Raw genomic sequence first — 25,903 nt, 5'->3', positions numbered from 1 at the left:
TCAACATCCCCCACTCTGCCCACCTCCTCCTTTCAGAACTAATTCCTCCCTCCCTTCACTATGCCCCCATTGTACTGGGAACACGGCCCTATTATGAGGCTTTTCCACATTGTACCATAATATTGGTAGATCTCTGTGGCCCCAGCTTCAAGGTGAGCTCCCGAGGGACAGGGTGGTATCTCGTTCGTCTCTGTGTCCCCCGAAAGCTTATACCTCATAGGGACTTAAATGCTTGCTGAATGAATGGATGAATAAGAGGACAGAAGTCACTTCAAAGAATGTCTATTATCTGGAAGTTCTATGTGATGTTCAGGAAGGGAATGGAGAAAACTTGAGTTTGTGGGCAATAGTGTGGTTTACATTGATAAGAAGCGGAGCGAAGATGCGACTTTTCAGAACCGACTCAAGACCTGTTGCCGGTTCTGGCTCTTGGACATGGTTTGGTGTGAAAACTACAGCTTGTAGGCCTCCTGTTTTTGTACGACCCATGAGCTAATACATTTTTCATATGGTTGGAAAAAAAGAAAAAGAAGATTTCGTGAGATGTGAAAATTATGTGAAATTCACATTTCAGTGTTTGTAAATAAAGTTTTATTGGAACACAGGCACCCCTTCCTTTACAGGGTGCCTTTTGAGCTATAATGGCAGGCTTGGGTGGTTGTAACTTGAAGAGGTAACAGCTGCAAACCGCCCCCCCAGATGTATTGTTTGGCCTTCCACAGGAAACATTTGCTGACCCATGCTCTAGAAAAGTGTAAGATATACCTACATACTTGAGCTCAGACTCAAGTATAGATCCTTCCACATCCACAGAGAAATGATCTAGAAATACCCATTTGAGGGCCATGTGTTACCGTTTCTAGATGGGAAAAAAATCTACGAAAAACAAAGTTATTTCAAAAAATAATCCAAGGCAGCAACTTTTCTATTCTGCGAATCTCCATAAGCCTCCCCAAACAAAGATGAGCCACTTAGAGTTTTCCAACCAACCGCTGGCGTACTCGCCTTGATCGAAACCCTCCCAGGTGCCAGGCCCTGTGCTGCATATCACGAACGTGATTTCACTGAATATGTGTCTAATATGACAACACTAATTTTACATGTACCAAAACTGGAGACCCAGAGAGGTCATACAGCTTGCACAAAGTTACAGGTGGATGACTGCGTGTCTGGTGTGGGACGATGGGCTCTCTGGCTCTTGAGTCTCTGGGCCCCCAATGCTGTGCCTACTGTCCCCCATCATCCCCTGGGAGTTTTCATTATCTGAGCCCCCCGTGTGTCAGTCAGTTCAATAAGGTAGCTTCTCCATCGGAGTGGGACCAAACCCAACTGAAGAGCAAGTCATCAAGTTGTGACACACCTTATCCATGCTTTAAACCCTGCTCGTCTAGAGACTGCCCCCTTAATCATGGTCTTCTCTAGATCCCATCTTTCTCTCTGCTTGCATCCCATCTCCTTCATGAGACCTTTCCTTTCCATTGCTGATCTCTTCCCCACCCCCGTGTCTCTCCCTACCTCTGCCCTGGGTCAGTGCTTCCCAAAGCTGACCTCCCTTTAAAGCAATTATCAATGCTCCATGGGCCTGGGGTGGGGACTTGGCATCTATACATTTTTAAAAAGATCCCCCAGATCTTTTTAGCATTACGTGTATAGCTTGTCATTTAGGGCTTAGGTGTTGTGTTTACTGTTTCTCCTGGGAGGAAGAGCTTCTTCTCTGCAGTTAGATTTCAACCAACTTGGGAAAGGGGATCCTGTCCTTTCTTTGCTGTATCCCCTTCTGTATTTATGCAGGCAACTGAGTCTCATGTACGTCTTGCCAGAGCCCTGTGTCTTGTCCACGCTCCCAGCCTTCAGTGACATCAACGTGGAAAAAATAAGTCACTTTTCAGTCGGCAGAAGAAAGGACACCTCTCAGTCTAGGCAATAGCCCCTCCCCCCCTTTTTTAATCTTTTGAGCTGGTCAAGCTCTTGGAATGAATGGAAGTCTGTTATTAAAGAGATACTCCAGATACAGTCTCTAACATTTGTTTCTTCATGTGTTGGGGAATGGAGTGTTCATTCACTTTTTCGCCAGTGATATTTTGGTGAAAGAACCTCATGAAGGCCGCCCAATCCTAACCCTTCCCACCCACCCCCTCCCTTAACAATTAATTTATTATTATTATTTTTTAAGTTTTTCTTCCTACCTGCCCCCCCTTTTAACAATAGTGTCTGAAGGATAAACTCCATTTTCTGAAAGAGTCGTTAAAAACATTGTCTTACAATATTTGTTTCTGCAGATGGGGGGTGTTGTTTATTAAAAAGCCTTGTTGACTCATGATCCCAAAATTACTTCTGATTTGGTACCCTCTGACTTACTTCTTATTCTCACTCGGTGATGAGCCACTGGGGAGGGGTGGGGCCCGAAACAACAGAGAATAGAAACGATTCCTCTAGAGTTCTCTTTACTGGATGACATGGTGGATTCCCACACTGTGATGACTTTACAAGTCTCACTACCCCGTTTTACTGAGCCGAGTTTATAAGTGTGTCATCGTGACCTTCCTTTTAAAAAATCTGCCATCCTTTTTCCCCTACCCCATTTCCCACTGCCTTCTGCTGCCTGTCACAGATTCTTTGAGGTGGCTTTTAATTTCCCCAAGGGTGAAGGGCAAAAATGGTGTGTCTTAGACCCCTATCTGTCCTTGATAGGCCATGAAAGAATACATGTCACCCTGTGCCACCAACACACCACTGAATACCTGCATACACCCGTGTAGATTCTCCTGGTGGTCACGGGCAATACCTGCACGGGATTTTTGAAAAACTGTAATTGGGAAGTTTTTGATGTTTTATATATACATACATAATAGTGTTATTATAACTTTGGAATCCTTAATTACTACCTTCCCCCCCCAAAGAATAAAAAACAAAACAGATTAAATTATATGTCAAGTAAACTTGCTCAACTTCAGTAAAATATGGTAAGCAATGATGGGGCTCCATTTTAGCATTGAGTATTTTCTTCAAATGAAAGATTTGGGGAGTTAATTTAGGGGTGAAATTATGAGAAAGACGAAAGACGTGAGAAGGTTTACAGTTCCACTCTTCAGATGTATCCGGTTGGGCATAGGACTGACGTTCGGTGGAGCAAAAGGACTTTATTGGTAAAATCGTGCAGGTTGCCTGGCAAGGCTCTCTCCTGTTCTCTCTGGCCGTGAGGTATTCTGTTACCACTCGCTTCAGTTTGTCCAAATGAACTATCCGTTATATGAAACTGTCATGGAAGTCTCTTCTGCTGCCAGAAACTGCGTGCGGACTGTGGATCTTTACAAAGGCCAAGGTGATCTGCCAAGACTGTATAGACAGAAATCCCATGCCTGGGTGGAGGATGGCCTTTTCTTCCTGAAGGCACTACCGGGACACAATGACATCGGTATGTGATACGTATCCAGTAAGAGGGGACAAATGCACGATGCTTCCTTCTTGCTCACTTTCGTCTTCCTTTGTATATTCTTAAGTCTGAAGTCTTCCTGTCCTCTCCTTGCATCTGTGTCTAGGATGTGACATGATAACATGACATGATCTGCTGTTCCCTCTCCACTTTGTGCTCCTGTCCGGGTGTAGTAAACAGAGAGGCTTAGGGACTGCAGGCCCGACGTGCCTGGGTGGGGCCAGATGTTGTTTCCAGAAACAGTGGCCACTAAAATTCACCTTCTGCATCCAGCATGCAGCCTAGCTCCAGGAGGAGGTGGGGGGGCGGAGCTGGAAGCAGAGTGGGGTGGGAAAGAATCAGGGAACATGGCAGGGTGGGTGTTTTCAACACCAGTTAACCACTTTCCTGGAGGCATAGAGTAAACCATTTCTTCAGGGGTGGGAGATGCATTGCTCCCCAACCCCCGCCAACCCTGAAAGGGGCCAGCTAACCCGGTCTTCCAAGGAAGCTAGCCTCCCGTCCCTTGCTGCCCTCACCAGCTGGGGCCGGTGAGTGTCCAGCAGGCCCCGTCCCTGGGCGTCGGGCCTGTCTGACCGGCTCCAGCGGCCGCCAGCTGGCGCTGATGAGCGAGGGGAAAGAATCCGAGAAATGCGGGGCCTTGGGGGGTGGTGGGGGGAGGACAGGAGAGGAGGAATGTGGTGTGGGGACACGGCTCAGCCGGCACTGTTCAAGCCAAGCTTTTGAAGAGTTTGATTCATTTTAGAAAGCAAACAAACTGCTGCAGCTATCAGCAATCTTTTATTTTGTCTGCAAGAGGAATGCCTCTCCCGCGTGGGCTGGGCACCGGGCGGCGGTGGAGACACGGGCGTCCACCCTTGACGTGCCGTGTGCAGTGTGGACGGCGCGTTCCTTTCTGCCCACTGACGCTGAGAAATGCAGAGCAGCTCTCATCCTCGGAAGAAAAGCCGAGGGGGGCCCTGCTAATTAAGGAGCATGTCCGTGACCTTAAGCCTCACTCGCTCACACCGCGGGGGCTGAGAGATGTTGGGTGTAAGTTCCCATCATTGGCCTTTGTCCTGGCACCCGTGACTTCAAACGAGGCGGTGTAGAAAAAGGGGGTGTTGCAAAGGTTTTCTTGAACTCTGGTGCATGTGGTTCTTGTGATTCACGCTCTAACCAGCCTGGGCGCTTCTGGTGGTCCGAAAGGGTGGCGAGCTGGGGGAAGAAGCAAGGCTTCTGCTCTTTCTGCCCCTAGAAGATAGGGGCCACGTGTTCCCCAGTTTCAGCTCTTACCACCTTGAAATCACTCTACATCTTCAAAAGCCACCTCCTGGGCCGTTCTGGTCACCAGGAAAACAAATCTCTTTCCTCCTTGCCCAGACAGGGCTGTGTTTCTTCTCTCCTAAGCCCACCCTGGGACTCAGCTTCCCGCTCCCCCGTCTCTCATTTTTGCCCCTAATCTCTCGTATCCTGCTCTCTATGTGTACATTTAAGTCTTCCTCAACCTAAATAGAGAGCCACAGCTCCTTGTTCAAAAACCTGGAGGTCGGATGCGTTGTGGGATTCCGAATATTTCAGATTTTAGAAACAGATTGACCTATCCCCAAGACTACTCAGTTCCCAGTGGGACTGGGGCCAGCCTCCCATGTGCAAACTCATTCATATTTCGGCAGGAAGATGTATGAAGACTCATGCCAAGTGGGGTAAATGAAGAATACATGTTACCTTGGGCCAAGCCAGGTCAGGTTTTGCTGCCAAATGAGTTGTGAAAGAACTGGAGACTTTCATCCTTCATAGCTGTGGATGAGCGAGCTTGGACCACTAGGACATTCTAGTTCCTCCGGACCTTCCCTTGGGCACCTCTCCTTCCCCCCACATCAGGCTGAGTACTCTCTCTCTCTTCTGCTTGCCATGACCAGAGGGCCAGAGTGAGCAATTTGGAGTCTGGCCTCCCATCTGGGCCTCCTGTCCTCTGCCTCTGCCAGGCACTCTGTGGACCACCATTCAGGCCAGCGCCTCTTGGGCTCTCCATGGGGAATTACCAGTGCTTCCCATTCCCAAACCATCACCAGTCTGTTGTGTTGTAAAATACTTATCAATGTGTTACTAGAAAAATGGAGTAAAAAAAATGTCACTTGTCTTCATGATGGAATCCAACGGTATAAAACGGCCCCTATCTAATTGCCGTCAGGGCTGTGAAGGGCTCACTCTCCACCTCACTCTCGAGGTGGACCTGGGGGGAGGGGTGGCCCGGTGGGCGGGGCTCTGCAGGTCACATTTGGAGGAGCCCTCCAGTGCCCACGCCCGGGGCTCTCCTGGGCCCTTTGCCTTCCCTAGCTTCTGACATTCTCCACCACCACCGCTCTCAAGGTGGCCTCCTCCTCTGGCCTCCATGGCCGAGGGCTCTTCCTGCTCTTTCATGACCCTTGCCAAGACCTCAGTCTCCTTTCCAGGCAGGACTTCCACCAGGTTCCACCTTTAACCTGTTTTCTTCTGTGCTTTCCCATTATGTAACTAATCATCTCTAGCGACTTCTATTCTTGCTCCTGGGTAGATGACAATCGCATCTCCTGACTTGTGTTCTGAGTCCCAAACTCTCACTTCCTACTGCACCCAAATAGTCCAGAGGCACATCAATGTTCACATATTGTGATGGTTATTTTTATATCTCAACTGGGGTAGGCCACAGTGCCGAGCTATTTGGATAAATACGAGTGTAGACATTGCTGTGAAGCTATGTTGCAGATGAGAATAACGTGTAAATTAGTAGACTTTGAATAAAGCAGGTTATCTGCCATCACGTGGGTGGGCCTCATCTAATCAGTTCAAGGTCCTAAGAGCCAAAGGTCCCCCTGGGAGAAGGGAATTCTGCTGTAGGCTGCCTTTGAACCTGAGCTGCAGCATCAACTCTCCAACTCTTCCCTGGGTCTATAGCCTGCCAGCCTGCCCTGCAGATTTTGGACTTGTCAGCCTCCACAATCATGTGCCAATTCCCTAAAATCTCTCTCTCTCCATACAGATGCCCTCATGCACTCACGCATGCACACACACACATCCTACTGGCCTCTTGGTTCTGTTTCTCTGGAGAACTCTGGTTAATATATATATGAACTTCCCACTGAAACAGTGTCCATATCTCACTATTCTATTTCTATTTACGATGCTGCTTTTGTCTCAGGTGCCTAGAATCAAAAGTTCAGACTGACCTTTTGTTTTTCTTTTCCCGTCCTCCCACATCCATCAGCCATGTCAGTTCCACATCCCCAATATTTATGGCATAAATACCCTCCTTTCCATTCATCTGCTAATGAAGACCCCCAACCACCATGCAGGCCTGGCCTATCATAGAAGGTATCCCCCTGTCCATGGAGATAGGCCCGAGAGGTTGGCATGTGATTCACAGTCAACCTGAGATCTTCTTTGAGATTTTGTAAATGAAGCTTGGGAGACAGAGGACCTCTCTTTCTTTTCTTATAGATCATAATCTGTAAATGTATGTTTGGTAGTGAACATCTTTTCCTCATTGTACAGAGTGTCTATAGCATGAGAGAGTGAGTCCACATGCAAAAGAAGCAAAAATATTTGGAGTGAAGGAATAGAGAGAACATTAATGCTGTTTTCTGTACCTCTGGATCAAGCCATACCTGATGTTCATTTTTAGACAACCCAATTCATAAGGCAATGAACACACTTCTCTGCCTAACCTAGTTGGAGTTGAGCTTCTTTCATTTGCAACTACAGCGTTCCGACTAACCGTCTGCCAGAAAGTATTCTCCTCAAGGGCAAAGACTGTAACTTATTGATGTGTATCTCCTAAATGCAAGACCACATTTAGAATCTTCTTGGTCTGTGTGTTGCACTGAATCCCCAGCTTGTCTTTAAGACACCAACTACATTGTGAAATTGTGTGTGAGAGGAGAGGGAGAAATGACAGAAAGGAACACTTTCTGCAGCTCCTCTGATGGGAGAAATAGAATAGAGACTTATGTGTGGGGGACATCCCAGACTGATGGTGGTTGGGGTCATGGTGGCCCAAATGAGAAGCAGATGCACCCTTTGATTTCAAACTCATTGATAGAGAGACACAGATTTAACAACGAAAGGAAAAGTGAGACTTATTTTTACCATGAAGTGTGGGGTAGCAGTGTTTTGTCTATTTATAGATCCGTGTAAATGTCCATATTATAGTGCCTTTCCAATTAACTTGTACTTGTTAATCACTGCTGAGATTTCACTCCTTCGTCCATCAGTACTTACTAATTGTTCAACAGAATGCTAGGCACCACGGGAATTACAAAGGTGAATAATACCCAGATGTCGCCATTCCTTCTTAAATACCTATTACAGTAGCAGCCAAGGGGACTTCATGAAGATAAACTTGTGTAGAAAAAAAAAAAAAATCACACCGTAAAGTTATGTAAGTTTCTATTTTAAAATCATCTGGTTCTAATTTACTAAATTTAATGCTTTAGAGTCAATGCCAAAGTGCTACATTTGATTTATGGAAATACTTTAGCACATTTTTCCATCACGCTCTTGTACGATATATTTACCGCCCTTTTGTTATGGTTAGAAAGATTATGGATCTTAAAAAAAAAGCCCTTTTTATGAGCTTGGTGATATTTTATTATAAAATACCATAAGATGGAATAAGAAGTCTAGTAAACAATAATACTCAGGAGCATTCTACATGGTTTAGCCTTTTTTTGGTGTATATATATATATATATATAAATTTAACAGAGAGGTCTGGAAAATGGATGTTTAAAAACTTGCACTTTTTGCCAAACCACTTCTTTTCAGGGCAAACAAGTACTTTAGGGCGTGGTGGGGGGCGGTATTTAAATGGCAGTCATACTATACTACACCACTAAGAAAATAATAACGTCAATACCAAAGGATACAGAATGTCATAGACTCAGACTTCTGGAGGGAACTTACCAAAGATTCCAGCAAAATGGAATCTAAGAATATGGACATAAGTACCATTGGTGTCCATGGCTCAGGGCCCCGCACCCGCCAGCAGGGCAGGGGAGCAAGTTTTCAGGAGATGCGGGGCTCTCATTACCTCCACCTTCTCTGACATGCTCACCCACTGAAGAGGCAAAGGTATGTCTGCCCCAGGTCCTGGGAATGAACCACCTCTATGTGACCTTCGGGGCTCTGGGCTTGACCAGCTCACTTGGTCACAGAAAAATCCAGACTTTTGTCAACCTTTTCACTGAAGCCTCCCAGACATGCCCATAAAGGCCGCCCTACATCTTCAAAGTGGTATTTAAAGCTTGTGTGTAATCGTTTTGTTCCCGCTTTACCCCGGCTTCGCACAGCTTACAAAAAATGCAGGTTTTACACCTCACACCCACATAAAATAAGATGGCTGCCTAGGAATTCCCCCTCCGCCCTGCAGCTTGGCATTTCAGAAACCTCATTTCTCTCAAACGGAGTTTACTCAACTCTTGTAAATGAAAAATGGCAAAGGCCAGGCCGTGGAAGTGTTTCCTTTTCAACAGGCCATCTTCACGTTGTGATGTGATGAAGGATGAAGGGGTTCCAGTGGCTCAGAAGGAATGACAGGGGACTGTCCAGCATGGCTCAGGGGCCTCCAACTCTGTCCTGAATCCTCTCCCACATCCAGACAAAGCTTGAGTAGCAAGAAACTCTTCTCTGTCTGGCCAAGACTGGTTCTCCAGGCTCTTCTGCCCTGGAGCCAGTCTTCCTGAAGTGAAGGGAACACCGTGATTTCTCACTTCTTCTAGAGTCTTCTCTGGAGTGTGTCTCACTTCACCTCTTCAAGTGCATTTATTTCTCGCTGACCCTCAGCTTAAGCGTCACCTTCTCCTTGACATGGACTCCAGCTGGCCTCTACTGAGGAGTCCTTTCCCCGAATCTGTGTGACGCTCACAGACTGGCATGGATACTGGCATCACTTGTGAACCCCTTGCTGTGCCTTGTTTGGGGACAGTTGACCTTGGAGGCAGGCAATTCCCTATCTGACCTAGGCAATAGCCTTTTGTATGTATTGACACACAATTCACGAAGATATAAGTCACCATTTTAAAGTGTACTATTCCGTGGTTTTTGGTATACTCGAAGACTTGTACCGCCATCATCACTAATTCCAGAACCCACTCCCCATCAGCGGCCTCGCCATTCCTCCTCCCTCCCAATCCTGGCAACCACGACTAGCAATCTAATTTCTGTCTGGGAATAGCAAATTATAACTGACTTCATGAATTTTTTTTCCAGCACCATTCCAAAAGCTGCCACCAACATGGGATTGCTCATTAAAATTTCTGTATACATTGAGAAGGATCGCTTCGGTTGTGTGAACACACATACATATTTAATGCAGAGCGATAACAACCAAAAAATGGTAATTAAATGCAGAAAGGGAAAGCAAAAGTTGGGGCGTGGAGAGTGTTTGGTGAGTTGGAGAGGGTTGGGGAGTGAAGGCTTTAGAGAGAGAAGAGAAATACTGTCTTACAGGGACAGGAGATTATTCTCTTTGTATTTACTTCGTAGGGTCTTATCATGTGCCAGATACAGCTAAGTAAGCACGTCATCTAATCTGTAATAGTCAGGCAGGAGCCAGGAATCCTATGCAATAGATGAGGAAGGAACCTGATGTTCAAAGAGGTGAATGCCCTGCCCAAGGCCACACAGCAAGGGTTTAATCAAAGCTTGCTGGTCTCAGATCCCATGCTCTTAATACTTTGTTATATCTTTTGAACATTGTGCATGTATGGATCCTCAAACTGGTCGTAAAAAGGTACCCTGATGAGGCAATTGCTCTTCTCCGGAAAACAGCCAGAAAACAGGGACAGGTAGACATTTTTCCAGCCTGCACCAGAAAGGGCGCCAGCTGTTCTGTTAGGCTGCCACGGTTCCCAGTCTCTGTGGCCTCCATGGAAAAGCCATTGGAACTTCTGGCCTCTTGCATCCCTGAAGCCAGTCTCGTCCAGAAGTAGCTTCTTCCAGACCTCAAGACCAGTGCTCTGGCTGGCACTGAGCCTCCCGAATGTCAGAGTTCCTCTGACCTTCTCCAGCTCTGGTAACTTACTTGTTGGGAGACAGAGGCCCCGTCTTGCCCCCTGGGTGGCCCAGCACAGGGCTCTCCCTGATGGGCGGGTCTCCGAGGACTCAGTCAAGTGTCTTTGCAGTCTCTCTTGCCAGCTCCCCGCTGTCTCCTCCACCTGAGGAGGGGTCTGCCCTTCTTGCTTTGTTTTCTCTCCCCAGGCAATGCCCCCCACTCACAATACCTCCGGCCACCTATCCACATTCTGATGACTTTCCAGTTTTCATCTCTGGGATGGGTAATTTTATAGGTTAACTTGGCTGGGCCACTTTGTCCAGATAGTTGGTCGAACATTATTCTGGGTGTTTCTGTAAGGGTGTTGACTTTTGTGGGTGGGGTTCACCTAACCACTTGAAGGCCTGAATACGACAGAAGGCCTACCTTCCCTGAGCAAGACAGATTTCTGAGGACTGCCCTTGGATTTCATCTGCAGCACTGGCTCTTTCTGCTTCTCAGCAGATTGTCCTTGAACTTGAACGCTTTCCTAAGTGTCCCCCATCCAATGTTGGCCTAGCCACCCTCCACAAACACACGAGCCATGTCCTTCAAAGAAATCTCTTTCTATAACTGCACACATAACATTGGTTCTATTTCTCTGGTAGAGCCCTGACGAGTACAGTTCTGGAGACTGAAACCCCAGTGTTCATCCGGTTACTGAATATCTTCATGGTCACGTCAAGTCATGGACCCCCAGCTCTCGTTCATCCTCAAGACCCCCCAGAAGAGTAGCTACACATCCAGCTATGGTAGCAAGCCAGAAAGCTGGCATCTCCCTGACCCAGCTGACACCCTATCGCTAGTCTCCCATTTACTCTTTGCACGTTTCTTTCAAACTCTCCGTGTCCCTTTGTACTCTCTGTGCCCAGCTGTGCAGATCGGGCCACTTTTGTCACTCCCCTGAGTCTCTGTGCTTCCGCTCAGGCCAACCACGCGTTTCTCTTTTAAAATGGCCAATCTGATGATGCTCCTTTGATGTTTAAGGGTCACCTCCCAATTTTCTCAAGAAAAAGTAACAACACAAAATGACACAAAACATAAATCTCCAACGTGACCCATACTAGTGCTTCTCAAACTTGGAGATCAGAGACGTGAATGCCTGTCTCCCGGAGCTTTTGTCAAAATGCAGCTCCGGGGACGCCTGGCTGACTCAGTCAGTTCACCGTGCCACTCTTGATTTCGGCTCAGGTCATGATCTCAGGGGCCTGGGATCCAGCCCCGCATTGGTCTCTGCACTCAGCGGGGAGTCGGCTTCAGGACTCTCTCTCTTCCTCTGCCCCTCCCCCTGCTCATTCTGTCTCTGAAATAAACAAATCTTAAAAAAAAAAAAATCAGCTCTTGTTCCGTTTGGTAGCCTGGGTGGGACCTGGGGGATCTGTGTTCCCAGCAAGCTCCGAGAAGGATGGGGCTGCCGTCCATAGACCACTCTTAGAGTGTCAGGGGCTCAGAGGACACAGCACAGTGGGGCCTCTGCCTGCCTCTCTGGTTCCCCGCCTTGTGTCTCTCCTGGAATGCAGAGGCTGCAGACACTGGCCTTTTTCAGCTCCTCTGTGCCGCACACTGCCTGTCACCGCAAGGCTGACAAGCACTTTCCCTCCTGACTCTTGCTCAGCGCTCAGGATTCATCCGAAACATCACACTGCTTACTGTGTTGCAGCCCCCTGGTTATATATCGGCACTGCACGCTGCCCTTGTCCCACAGTTCACCACACTTGTCACTGCTTGTTCAAAGTCAAGCTTTTTTAGGAGGTCATAGGCGCATGAGGGTGGGCACCAATTCTGTCTTGTTACTGCCGCGTTGCGGGGTAGGGATTAGAGCTGGGCACCTGGAACTGCATTCATTCGTTCATTTTTTTCTTTTTCACTGAATCACCGATGGGTCAGTTGGTTACTCAGTGACTATTTATTGAGTCCTGTAGCATTAGATTTGACTGTGAGTGACAGAAAAACCTGAGGACGGGTTTAAACAAAGCAGAAGTTAATTTTCTTTTCATTTATGAAGAGTCTGGAGGCAAGCAGCCCAGGACTGGCGGAGGGCTTGATGAGGTCTGCAGGGACTCAGGCTTTCTCCAGCCCACGGCAGTGCCTGACGACATGACCAGCCCCTGCTGGTCTTTCTCCCAAATGGCCATTGTCCTTGGAGATCAGAGACGGTGCCAGGTCGTAAAATTTTGCAGAATGTTGGCTATGGATGAGAGTTAGAGCCCCACGACAAGCATAGTAGCCAAACCCTAAATTTAATTTGACACACCATGAAGACAATGGTATGCGAACCTGGCTGGAATCTTCACCTGCCGCCCTCCATGGGTTTCCTTCTCAAGGTGACCTCCAGGATCTCCCCTTTTCCTCAGCATCATTATGCGTGCCCTTAACACACTGAGGAGGAGAGAGGCTGCTAGTGCCTAAAATCATCCAGAATCTACCAAAGAGCTTTTTGCCGCCAGTCTTATGCTCATAAGCGCGTGCTGATGTTCACCCAGTAGGGATCCCTCCTCCCCCAGGTCCCCAAGAGAGACCTGTTAGCCATGTCCAGTGACACTTTTCAAATTTGACAGTCTTGGTCCCCTGCGGGTGTGTTGGGGAATGCACTGTGACTTTAGCTCTGAGATTCTAGAAGCTGCCACAGCCCACCATCCCCCCACCCCCATTCCTCTGAGCACTGAAGCACCTTTCAACTTTACCATTCCTCCACGTTTCAAAGTTCTCATTTGCAAATCAATTTCATAAGGCCCCAGGCTCAGCCCCCTGGTTAACAGCCTTAAAATGGCACTTCTTGCTGGATTGAGGAATAAAACCACACACCGGCAAACTCCTTACTAACTTTAACTCTGATCTTTAATGTGAGTCCGTGTGCCCTGTTCTAATTTCTCTAGGTACTGTGTCTGGATCTCCCACCTGTGGAAATGTCTCCAGAAGTTTCCTGCTCTAAGCAGATTTAAGGAGATGATACATTATATGATAGGCATCTCCTGAATTTGGATTTTAAAGGAATAAAGGTGTTTTGTTGTTATGGTTGCTGTTTTGCTAAAATCACCTGTCTTGGTCTGCTGCCCTCTGTTAATGGGATATCTATGATGGGGACATCTCAGGGAGATGAGTGTTAAACAGATAGGGACATCGGAGTCCAGGGTAGTTAAGTGCGGAGCTCAAATATAGGCTGTAGGGGAATAGCTACCTTCCTTGCGAAGAAGTTATGTTCAGAAGCACCTTCAGCTCTCCTGGTTCTCGCTTGCCTCCCAGGCGGGCGGGACCCATACTAGGTGCCCAGTTTTGGAGGTGAAAAGGCTGAGGCCTGTTTATTTTCTGTAGAAGTGATGTGCCCTGGCAGCAGAGCCTGTTCCACCCTGATTGCAGGCTTCCCGATTTGTGTCCCGTTCCCTCCCACTCAGCAGGTTCCAGTGACCTGTGAAAGTCTCAAGCCCCAGAGACAGGCGTTCACCCCTCCAGGGATTTAGGGGCAGAGCTACAAGAGGAAAACAAAGCAAAACTGGGAATCGGCATGGTCGTATGGAAGAATACGGTCCTTTTTCCGGTGTTTCCACAAAGAAATGACCCTTTGTATTCTAGTTGCCCAGAAGCTTCCACTAATTTCTCTGTGGCTCAATTCCAGGGCTATGTTTGCCGTGGGCTCTGTGCTGCTCTCTGCCTCAACATGAGGGTGTGTGTGTGTGTGTGTGTGTGTGTGTGTGTGCGCGCGCGCGCGCGCATGTTCACACCTCAACATGAGCCTGCGCGTATGTGCGTGTGCGCATGCGTGCACATGCGCATGTTCGTGCATCTCTTTGAGCGAATAAGCATGTCTGTCTGGCCGGGGTGAAGGGCATAATTTTCCTCTTGCCTCCAGTGCTCAGCGCACATAATTCCTCTCCCATACCCTGCGCTTCTGCTCAGCCCCTGGGTTGGAGGCCCTGTCACTGATTCCTGTCAACCACAGGTTGCGTTTTGCTCTGGGCCCTGAATGGGAGCCTTGTCTGCCACTGTAGCCCCAACCCTGCTAGATCTTTGGCTCAGGTCTGGCCAGGGAGGCTTGGCAGTGGCAGTCAAGGCCTCTCCGGAGACAACTGGTGTTCTCATTTTCTACCAGCCCGAGCATGTCATGAACTTTCCAGCCCAGTGACAGCTGAGAATACAGATGAGCACAAAAATCAGAAAAGGTCCTTGGAGGCTCTTGGAGGGTGCCAATCAAGTGAAGGAGCTCCTTTTGAAATATCGGAATCAGCTTGTGTCTCTACCTCATGGTAACTCATTTATCTCTGCTTAATTGGAATGCCTCAGCAAACCTGTGCTAATATAATTCTCTGAGGGTCTGAGTGGCCCAGTCTCTGCCTTTAAAGGGAGTGAGACAAATTAACACATGCATATAGGCGTTCCCTTCATCCCCTTCCCCCACCCCAGCACACACACAATCACAGACACACACTAAAACATGATTCTCTGCAAATTGGCGTTAAAGACCCTGGAAGTTATGGTTGACCTTTTCCCAGGCCTCCTGGAAGCACCCCTTTCCATGGTCAAAGAAAGGCTACAGAGAAATAGGCATCTTAGTTCCACGTCACTTACACTCTTTAATTGTGCAGAACCTTCTACACATGCAAAGCATTACTATCTTAATATGCAGAGTTGGAAGTGACAGATATTGAAGAGAAACTCATTCCTAGCCTGGCCAAGTTCTGTTTTCCGAGAAAAAGCTCTGTCTCTCAAATATATGGTTTGTTTTCGTGTGTAAATTGGTTTTGTACTCTGGGTCAACACATATTCCTAAAAGAGAGAAAGAGGGAGAGAGAGGGAGGGAGAGAGAGGGAGTGAGACAGGCAGGAAGGAAGAAAGAAAAGCTAGAGACAGAGATGATAGGAATACACTCCTCCCCCTGAATTTCAACACAGAGATCATTCTTTTGGAAAACTAGGCTTTGAACGAGATATTTTTAATGATTACCGATGGTCACCTAGGAACATTATCTTCTGGGGAAACAGTAGGACACAGTAATGTTTACGTTTGTCTTAATGATCTAAGATCCTTGCAAACAGCTGAGTCCCGAGGAAGCCAGGACATGTTCTTTCAAGAACTTGTAGACAAGGATCAGGTTATGGTCAAAGGAAATGCTCTGACTTTAGTCCTAATAAATTACCATTTAGTTTCTTGTCCAGCCAATGTCCTATTTTGGTTTTGTCACATTCACACATGTGTGCGGTCACTCAACTCACAAAAACTTATCAAACAGTTTTAAGTCTTGTTAATAATGATTAAAAAAAAAGTCTCACTTTGCAGGATTGTAAGGGAGGAAAAGATGTAATGAAATCAAACAAAACCTCTCACTTACAAGAATATGGCCTCCTCCACCGAGGTTGCGGGGAGTAAGTTCTCTGTAGCAGTTGTGATTTCTGAAGGACGAATTTGATCAAGGTGGATGGCTAATTCTTCACTTTTACATCCTCCTCCCTGAAAAGCCCTTGGTCTCCAGGAAAATTGCTGGAGAATATATGCTTTTTCCTTTCCATGCACAACCCCATGCTCTGGGACTAACACATGTGATGGTGAGTTACATCATGAATGTTCATGGTAACTTATTAAAATGCTCAAAATTGGTGTCTGCTTTTCCACTTTTTTAATGTAAAATTTTGTGTATGGGAAACTATGGTATTATTTTAGAATTTAACTCTAGATCTTCTGTGGGAACATTATAAAAACTATCACCAAAGTCTATTCCTTCTTCTTGAATGTAATAGGCAGTGACACGAGTATGCTTTGAGTACATATGTAAATGCAACATCATCCTAAGGATGTATGCAAAGAATAAAATAGATCCATCATGATGTGATGTCATATTGAATAAACATTGAGGAAGACGTAGATTCATCTGATTATTTTGTACCGGTATTCATTTTTTTGTGGATTGTCATTTGGAACCACCAGTTAATATCATGGCATCTTCAACCATATGTGAAGATCATGTGGTTTAAATAGCCAAACTATGGAAAGAGCCCAGATGTCCGTTGACAGATGAATGAATAAAGAAGATGTGCGATGCATAATGGAATATTATGCAGCCATCAAAAATGAAATTTTGCCATTTGCATGACGTGGATGGATCTAGAGGGTATTACACTAAGTGAAATAAGTCAATCAGAGAAACACAATTATCATATGACCTCACTGATATGCGGAATTTAAGAAACAAGGCAGAGGATCATAGGGGAAGAGAGCCAAAAATGAAACAAGATGAAACCAGAGAGGGAGACAAGCCATAAGAAACTCTTAATCATAGGAAACAAACTGAAGATTGCTGGAGGGGAGGGGTGTGGGGGGATGGGGTAACTGGGTGATGGACATTGGGGAGGGTATGTGTTGTAATGAGCACTGGGTATTATATAAGATTGATGAATCACAGACCTGTACCCCTGAAACAAGTAATACATTTTATGTTAATTAATTGAATGTAAATAAAAAATAAAACAAAAAAATAAAAGCATGTGGTTCAGGTTGTTAGATAAAATACAGGATGACCAGTTACAGTTGAATTTCTGGTAAATTATGAGCAATTTTTTTAGCATAAGTATATTCCATTTAATTTGGGGGACATATTTATATAAGAAAATATTTGTTGTTTATCTGAAATTCAAATGTACCTGGGAGTGCTGCATTTTTGTTTGCTAACTATGACAACCTTACATGCAGAGAACCAGTGTTACTGTCGGGATAGCCATCTGAAACAAGAGGAGAAATCCCACTGGGCCTCAAAGATGATAGTAACTTCCCTATAGAAAACACGCATAACATCCCTAGTTTTTCTGCCCCCACCAAGACAGAACTTCGTCCCATCTCCATTCCAATTTCCTCTCTGAGAGGCTGAGTGGGTGGAATGTCACTGGTAATTGAGATTATTCCTATCACCAGAGTTTTAACAAGTGGCATTTTGGTTTAACGAATATTTATTGAGCACATACAATTTTGCAAAACAGTGTGCTAGGCTGAGTCTCTTTTCTCAAGGAGTTTAGAATCCAAAAATGAAGAGTAATGTGTTGACAACTGATGCTGATTCAAAGCAGTGTGTGAGAAGATCCAAATAATGTACTACAGGGATGAATAAATTCTACGAGGAGTGGGAGATGAGAGAAGAGTTCAGAGAGGAGAGTGGGTGAACTGGGCTGGCAGGGAAGGAGGATTCTTGATGGCCAGATATAAGCCAACAGCCTCCCATGCTGCAAAGATGGAACCATTAAAGAGACAGAAATAGGAATGTGTGGTCAGAGCCCTTTTCCACCCCAGGAAGGTATAAGTCATTCAATTGTTTGTCGAGGAGATCTTTATTAAGCACCATTGAACACATTAATGTAAAATTGCAATTGTGTAAAGAGCAATGAAGAAGAGACACATGGTCCCAGGAAGGGTAGTATATGAGGAATGACCTAGTGAGAGCAGTTGGACATGGCATTTATGAGGGAGGCAGTGGTTGAATTGAGCTCTGAAAAAGCGGCGGGGGGTGGTGGTGAGGGCCAGGGAGGAAGAGGATATAAGACAGATAACATAATATGTGCCAAGGCCCGGTGGCAGAGGGAATCAGGGAGCATTCGAAGAACTGAAAGAAAGTCGGTATGTCTGGAGCAGAGACAGCATGGTGGAATATTATGCTTGAGAGGGAGTAGATAGCAGGTGGATCCATGCAGGCATTTTGGAATCCATTACGGAATTCTATCATAACACCCTGAACCCCATGGAGCCATTCTATGCATTTAAGTACGAATGTAACATAATTGACATTGAGTGTGAAAGAATCATTGGCTATACTGGTGCGAAGAGACTGGAGAGAAACCAGAGAGCTGTGAGGAGACCAGTTAGGAGGCTACATCAGTGATTTGGGCAAGAGTTGAGGGCAACCCAGATCCCCCTCCTTCCTGAAGACTTTTTCTGCCTCATTTTCAGAAGAATCCAAGAGGAGCAGCCCTAGGCCTCCCATCGGCATGCCCACAGGGTATCTGGGTCCTGATGGCCCAGCAGAGTGGGAAGAATTCCGCATGTCACTGCGTGTCGATACTGTTAGAGGTAGACACAAGGTATCCTCACTGAACAGTGGTAGCTCCTCAGAGTCCCAAGTGGATATTTCAGGCCTCAGAGGAGTAGGGACATGCAGGCCACCTCAAAAGCCAACTGGCCTTGGCTGTTAGGATTGCCTTTCCTATGCCAAAGTCTTGACAACGTAGAGCCCCAGCTGCTCCGGCTGGAGTCTTCCTGTCGAGACCTTCAGAGTCCTAGCACTTCTCTTCTCTCATTAGTTCCTCTCTTCCCAGGTGTGCCTGTGGCAGGAGAGAGGAATGATTCTATGACTCTTGGAACCTCTCCAGCCAGTTCTAAAAGCATCAGGGCACCTCTACTGTGGTTAGCCGTATTCACCAATTACCAAGCGTAGGTGGTATCTCTTCGGTATTTAATTCTTGCATTATATGCTTGTTACAAACTGTGAATTTGAAAGAGCCCCTTCAAGTATCTTTTTAATATCAACACGTATGAATTGGTTTAGGTGACATCGTGTGTCGTGCACACCCAGAGCAGCCCCCATGTGGGCGGCATATTTGCCGGCTGGCCGCTTTTATGCATCTTCCAACTTTACCACAGGCCATAACTCCCTTTGAGTAGCATTGGTCAGCCTCTGAGTATGTCAGACAGATGCTCATGAATGCCAGGAAAGAAGGCAAAATTGATAAGTAGAATGGCTCAACATTGACTCTTAGGCCCTTGGAAAAATGCAAAGTATGGCCATTGGACTCCTGGTTCCAGACCAGTCCTATGTTGGGGGTTCCATCAACCATGTGGATCTTATTAGAGGTTAATAGACCCTTCAAATGGTGTAGCCCAGAGTTTTTCAACTTTGGCACTATTGACATTCTAGGCGGGATAACTCTCTGTTGGGGGGCTGTCCTGGGCTGCGCAGGGTCTTCAGCAGCAGCCCTGCCCCCCTCCCCATTTTGACAACCAAACACGTCTTTAGACATTGGCAAATATCCTGAGAGGGCAGAATTGCCCCTAGTTTAGAACCCCAGTGTATGCTACACTCCTCGTTTATCTAATGAGAAAATCAGGACCTGGAAAGGGAAGAATGCCTTTGGCGGTCCACAATTCTATAGAAACAACCCTAGAAGGAGCACTCGGGTCTTTGGAATTCTAGTCTGGGTCTGTCTCCACAGCCCCCCAAAACAGACTGTTCTTCTGAACCACGTCGCATCTATCCCCCTCTAGACACTGCTCCTTATCCCTTCCCTTCTGTTCTAATGTCTTCTTTCTTGCACCCTGTTGCTCCTGAGGTCTGCCTGGAAGCACTAAGACATTTGCTCCATCGAATTTCAACCCAGCAGAAGAGCAGGTCCCAAGCAAAACTCTAAACAAGATGAGAACTGAAGGTTTTCATGTCTGCCTGGTCGACAGCACAGCAGAGCACCGGGCACAACACATGCCGTGCGTGCGTGCGTGTGCGTGCGTGTGTGTGTGTATGAAAGAGAGAGTGTATATTTTAACTGAATAGCAAAAAAGTTATCTTTTTTATTCCTTGTCTCCTATTGTCGAGAGTAATATCTTGCTCATGGACAAATGTCCTTCTCCCCATCTTTTGCTTTTAAAACTGATTCACACAGCCTTTCTTCACACCAAGGTATAAATAACTGGTAATAACCGCAGATGATAATTTTCTACAGAGTTGGCATATCCTGAAAGAGGAAACACACAACTTCCTGTAGCACACAACTCTGGACCTTTTTCTAAATGAGTTGTGTAATGACAAAGTCCAAAGCGAATGCAGACAAACTCCGATTTCATCGTAGCCTCTCACAGCACATACAGTACTCCATTTCTTGGTGTCAAGATGTAGTCACAGGACTCAGAGGTGGTGGAGTGTCCTGGGGGGCTTACCCTGGCCACACTGCCTGCATGCTAGCATTTTCCTCACAGGACAACAACGTGAGAGCTGGGCCCCAGCACCCCAGATGGGCCCTTCCGTAGAAGGTGTGAATGTTCTTCTCTGAATTTTACTTACAGCAAGCCTCCCTTAATAATCTTACATGTTTGCTATCAAGAATTTGAAAGGAAGTGGTTTTGTGGGTTTTAATGCATTCTTTATGTCGAAGTTTTGTGTCCCTCAGTTATTGATGCGAAGAAGCATTTTTGCTCTCTGACCTGCTTTGGAAGCCAGTTGGCTGTCTGGGTTCTGCTCCTGGCCTCTGGGCGGAGGTTATAAGTTCTGAACCACTTGCGGCCGTGCAAGAGGTGATGCCCCCTTGGTGACTGTGCCCACAATCCCTTCCCAGAGTGAGTGTGAAGCTCAGTGAGGTCATGAAGCCCTCGGGAGGGGTGATGTCTGTTCAGATTGGAGGACATGGAATCATAAAGCTTTCAGGGCTGATGGCGCCTCAGAGGGATGTAAGGCTGGTGAGCGTCTGGGGGAGAGGTCAGTGATTTATCACTTCATCGGCTTCTGGCATTGCCGATGTTATTTCTGTCGTAAGACGAGCTAGAAGAGCTGCGATATGAGACCAGAAAACGCACACATCATTTCTCTTTATCGGCTCTTGGTGGTGCTGGTGGTTTTTTTGGGGTCCAGTGGGGTCTCATGGTGCAGGATGGAGGGAGACCTGGAAACATGACCCCGATCTGGGCAGTGCGTGTGAAGGAGCCTGGCATGGGAAGGAGGTCAGGAGGGAAACGTGCTTGGCCTTGGGGCGATGCCAGGTAGGGCGTCCCTCCTCACCCACTGACCTCGGGTGAGCTGAGCAGGCTTACAAAATAGAACCCTCTGGCAGCATGGGGGCTCCTCCTGCCGCCTTTGCTCTGAGAGCCTTGCACGGAGTTCTCTTTCTGCCAGGAAGGTATTTGTGGAAGGCACTCACGACCTGGAACCTGGTTACTTAGAAGCATTTCCCAGTTAACCTAAGTTTAATGATCTTTCACCCCCAAAGGCCAACTTGGAAGAGGGGCAGAAATGGTTAGTTCCAAGTTTTTTAAAAGGCAAATTATTTGTTCAGATTCTGGGGAATTAAGTATCTGATCATAACCTCGAGACCAACAGGAGCCCACGAAAGCTTGATGTGATAGGGTGGACTTTGAAGGTGAGTTTTAGTCCTGCCCCCCAACCCCAGCCTTACAAAGGAGTGCCTCTGTGAATAATGTTATGAGTACATATTGTAATTTAATCTTAGAGCTCTAGGAGTGTATCACTATTAGCAAAATCGACTGTATATACCCTGGAATTTTGTTTGTATGCTCTTACTCAAAACAAACAAACAAAAGACCCTACAAAAGGAACACACAGACCCATTTCATCTGAAACCCATTCCCTCACCTTCCCTGGGGTTAGAAAAACAAGCCATAACTTTAGGAATAATCAACATAATGTCTGATGTGCCGAAAAATAGAGGTAGATACTGTTTTAAGATAGACTGAGCAAGTATTGATATTACCCAGCCATTTTTGCATCTAGGATGAGGACATTGAAAACAACACCGACACGTCAAACCTTTGAGAGATCACGTTGGATGGTCACCTAAATGGTGTGGTGGTAGGAGCGCAAGTGCAGTGATCGGCCCTTTGAAACACGCTAACAAAAACCAACAAACAAAACATTCCCGTAGACACAAAGTTTCTACCTCATCTGCTTGCCTTGGTGCCAGAAATGGTACCATTAGGATTCATTTAGCTTTTCCTTTTAAAACACAGGTAACCCTATGAAAGGGCATTAAATCGTCAGTAGTCACTTACATTGTGGAAATACTGAGTTCTTTGTATTTCTCCAGGCCTCGCCTAGTCAACCATGTGTATGGAAGAGGGTTTTGTTTTTGTTTTTTAAGATTTTATTTAATTATCTGAGAGAGAGAGAGAGAGAGAGAGAGTGAGAGCATGGACACGGTGGGGAGGGGAGGGCAGAGGGAGAAGCAGACTTCCCGCTGAGTGAGGAGCCCCATGCGGGACTCGACCCCAGAACCCTGAGATCGTGGCCTGAGCCAAAGGCAGACGCTTAACCGACTGAGCCACCCAGGCGCCCCCATGGAAGAGTGAAATAGGAGGAGTAATAGTAGTGAACAGAGTGGAAGATGTACTTCGAGGAGCTTCCAAAACACCTTCTTCCTCCTTGAAAATCTCTGCCCTAGCACGGCAACACTGTCCTGTGACAGAAACACTTGGGAAGGCAGTCCTAGAGCGAGGTGGACTTAGAATCAGCTGGAATAGGCTTCAAATCCAGACTCTGCCACTTGGAAGCTGTGCGCCTTTGGGTAAATAGTCATTCTAAGTCTCAGGTTGCCCATGTATAAAATGGGGTCAATAATATTTATTTCACAATGTTGTTGTCAATATTAAAATTGATGATGAATGTGGTGTGCCTGGGGGACTCAGTCAATCATCTGACTCTTGATTTGGGCTCAGGTCATGATCTCAGGGTCATGAGATGGAGCCCTGTGTTGGGCTCCACACTGAGCACGCAGCCTGCTTAAGATCCTTTCTCTTCTTCTCCCTCTGCCCCTCCTCCCGCTCATGTGTGCTCTCTCTCTTTCTCAAAAAAAAAAAAAAAAGTGTTAAAAAATTGATGATGAATGTAAAGCCACACAGTAAATGTTCAATACAAGGTGAAGATTGCAGAGCTGGAGAAGATGGTGATTTCTTGCCTCGCTCATTGCCAACCCAACTGTGGCCTTTGAGCAAAGGACCGATGGCAGGAGCAGTACAAGTGTCAGAATATGAGGGGCGGGTCCTAGATACCTTGAAGATCCTGGGGGTCTGGAGGTGGGGACGGTGTTGACGAGGAAGAAGATACAGTCTGCTAGTTACGGAAGACAAACTATTTCTCAGTTTTTCTGGGGGTGGGTCTTCTTCACACCTTCCATCAAACATTCTCAGTGCTGAAGAATATGTGGTCTTGGTGTGCACACACACACACGTGTGTGTGTGTGTGTGTTGCTGACGAATTCTTCCTGGGGTTGGTGCTAGATAAATTTCAGAATCTGATTGTGCCCTGGTTGGCTCACTATGGGCACAAAGCATGCAATGTTATGAGTAATTTTTTAATTATTATAAAAACTAAGTCAATTTGAAAAGTAAGCTTAGAGGCAGCAAGAGATTTGTTGTGGCTTCTAGCAATTTTCTTTTTGGCAAGATTCCAGGTGGCTGAGCAGCCTAGAGTACTAGAGCAGTGATGCTTAACAACAATAACGATAGAAATCTTTAAAAATTCTGATAAAAACTTTACAGTTGTATTCATCTTTTCAGGCCTCCTAGCATTTTCACATTCAGTGTCTTAGTGGGTCTGTATAACAATTCTGTAATGTAAGCTAAGTAAAGGAAGTTAGCAGCTCCATTTTATAGATGGGAAAACTGAGTCTTTAGAAGGTTAAGTAACTTTCCCAATAGTGCTTTGCAGAGCTTGGATTAGAACCTGGATCTTTGGATGCTTAGTTTATGCTAGAAGCCAGTAATAGAGGTTAAAACAGCTTATCCATTTTTGAATTCAACATCTATACAGCCCTTTTTATTTGCCATAGATCATATCGAGCATTAGAAATACAAAGATAACTGTGTCACAAACATTGTCCTCAAAGAGCAGTTAAATGGTATCCTTTCTTTTAGAAACTGTACCTAGTTTATAATTTTAATTTTCCTAATTAAAATGGAGACAGCCTGCCTGGCAAGTATGACTATTATTATGGGAACCATTGGAGAGATTATATGGACATGGGAAATCCAGGATATATGGTGGTTGTTGATAACTTATATCTTGTTTTTACCTCATTTTCTCTCTTTCCCCTTATTCTTGCTTCACTAAAATCCCCAAATAGGCAAAGTTTGGGCAGTGAAAGATCACCTTGGCTCAGCAGGGAAGCTCGCAGACCATCACGCCATCATTGCTGTGCTATTTTGGATTCTTGTCTCACCCTGAGGATGTCAAATTTGGAGCACATCTCCTTGGAAGAAACCTCTATCTTTTTCTTCTTTTTTTTTTTAATATTTTATTTATTTGACAGAGAGAGAGGCAGCGAGAGAGGGAACACAAGCAGGGGGAGTGGGAGAGGGAGCAGCAGGCTTCCCACTGAGCAGGGAGCCCGATGCGGGGCTCGATCCCAGGACCCTGGGATCATGACCTGAGCCGAAGGCAGACGCTTAACGACTGAGCCACCCAGGCGCCCCAAGAAACCTCTGTCTTAACCACCTCCCCGATTCCTCAACTTAATCTGACTTTGAAGCATTTCTTATAAAGAAATAGAAAATCAAAAACCTTATGCGCTCTGGAGAATTTCCCCAACATGGAAATTCAGCAGCAAACGTGTGCCTAGACCAGATTTCGTGAAGGGCCGTGGTTTAATAAGGCCCTTTGCCTCGCAGCCCGCTGGCACAGGTTCTGTTTGCCGTGAGTTGATGGTGCATAAGCTCTGGCTCTCAGATGACCAGGGAAGGGCAAGAGGAAATTAGCGAGAAACTTCCCTAAAGAAAGAACCGACGAGGCTTTGCTTTAAAGATTTTCTTTTTCTGCACCTTGAACATTTCTGGCGGCTGTATTGCTGACAGATTTGTGGCAACATTCTTCTGGCCTAGGTAAATGTTTGCTCTGTTTTTTTCTTCCCACATCGTGCATTCAAGAGCGTATGGGTCTTGATTCCCTCCCCGCCCTTAGGTGGAAACACGCAATCTACCCTTCTGAGTGTAGAAGGAAAACATAGACTTTGTTCACTCCCCAGATTCTCTGCTTGAAGTAAGTTTAGGAATTTATGTGTGGTTGGAATGGGGAATTAAGACTATTCTGGAACCTGGCTACCACGCCACATTTCCAATTTGGCTTCAATTGTTATCTCAGGATAGAGAAAAGCATTTCCATCCGCACAGCCCAGAAAACCCAAATAGAAATTCTGGAGTTGAACACAATATAGATTTGTTAAAAGAATAAAACAATTTAAAGCCTCGCAAATACATGGAAAAGAGGTTTGCGGAGGAGCAAAGAAGAGCGATAGGCCTGAACTTCAGATAGATGTGGTTTTGTAAATCATGACATCTGCTTTATAAGAAAATAAATAAATCAGGTGACATTTTAACATACAGAATTATCCATTAAGTGTAGACCTTGTGCCAAATTCTCACCTAATAAAATTAGATGGAAATGGTCCTATAGAAAAAAAGTTATCCCATTTTCCCCCCCATAGTATTCCTGGTGGTGAAAATCTAGGCTAGCCTATAGTTTAGCAGAGAATCTAAAGGAAATGAACAATAAGTCCTTGGCTAATTTTTAATTCTCATGATTTCACAATATGTATAGCAATTGCTTTTGGGTTTTGAGGCCATTTTCAAATGATTACACATATGCTCAACGTGGGGTATGTATTCCAGATAAACCGTTGTTTCAATATTTAAAATCATTTAACCCAGATAATCAGACAGGATTTTGAAGCTTTTGTG

The 25,903-nt window shown here is 45.9% G+C and overlaps 1 protein-coding gene across 1 annotated transcript in view; it reads right to left on the bottom strand.

Annotated features, from left to right (window-relative positions):
* The window catches only part of NEDD9 (neural precursor cell expressed, developmentally down-regulated 9), a 114,999-nt gene that overhangs the window by 50,520 nt on the left and 38,576 nt on the right, over positions 1-25,903 (bottom strand). The window lies entirely within an intron of this gene.

The sequence above is a fragment of the Ailuropoda melanoleuca genome, chromosome 5 (assembly GCF_002007445.2).
Source record: "Ailuropoda melanoleuca isolate Jingjing chromosome 5, ASM200744v2, whole genome shotgun sequence".
Classification (NCBI taxonomy): domain Eukaryota; kingdom Metazoa; phylum Chordata; class Mammalia; order Carnivora; family Ursidae; genus Ailuropoda; species Ailuropoda melanoleuca.
The sequence above is the reverse complement of the archived record's forward strand: the minus strand, read 5'-3'. Positions and strand labels throughout refer to the sequence as shown.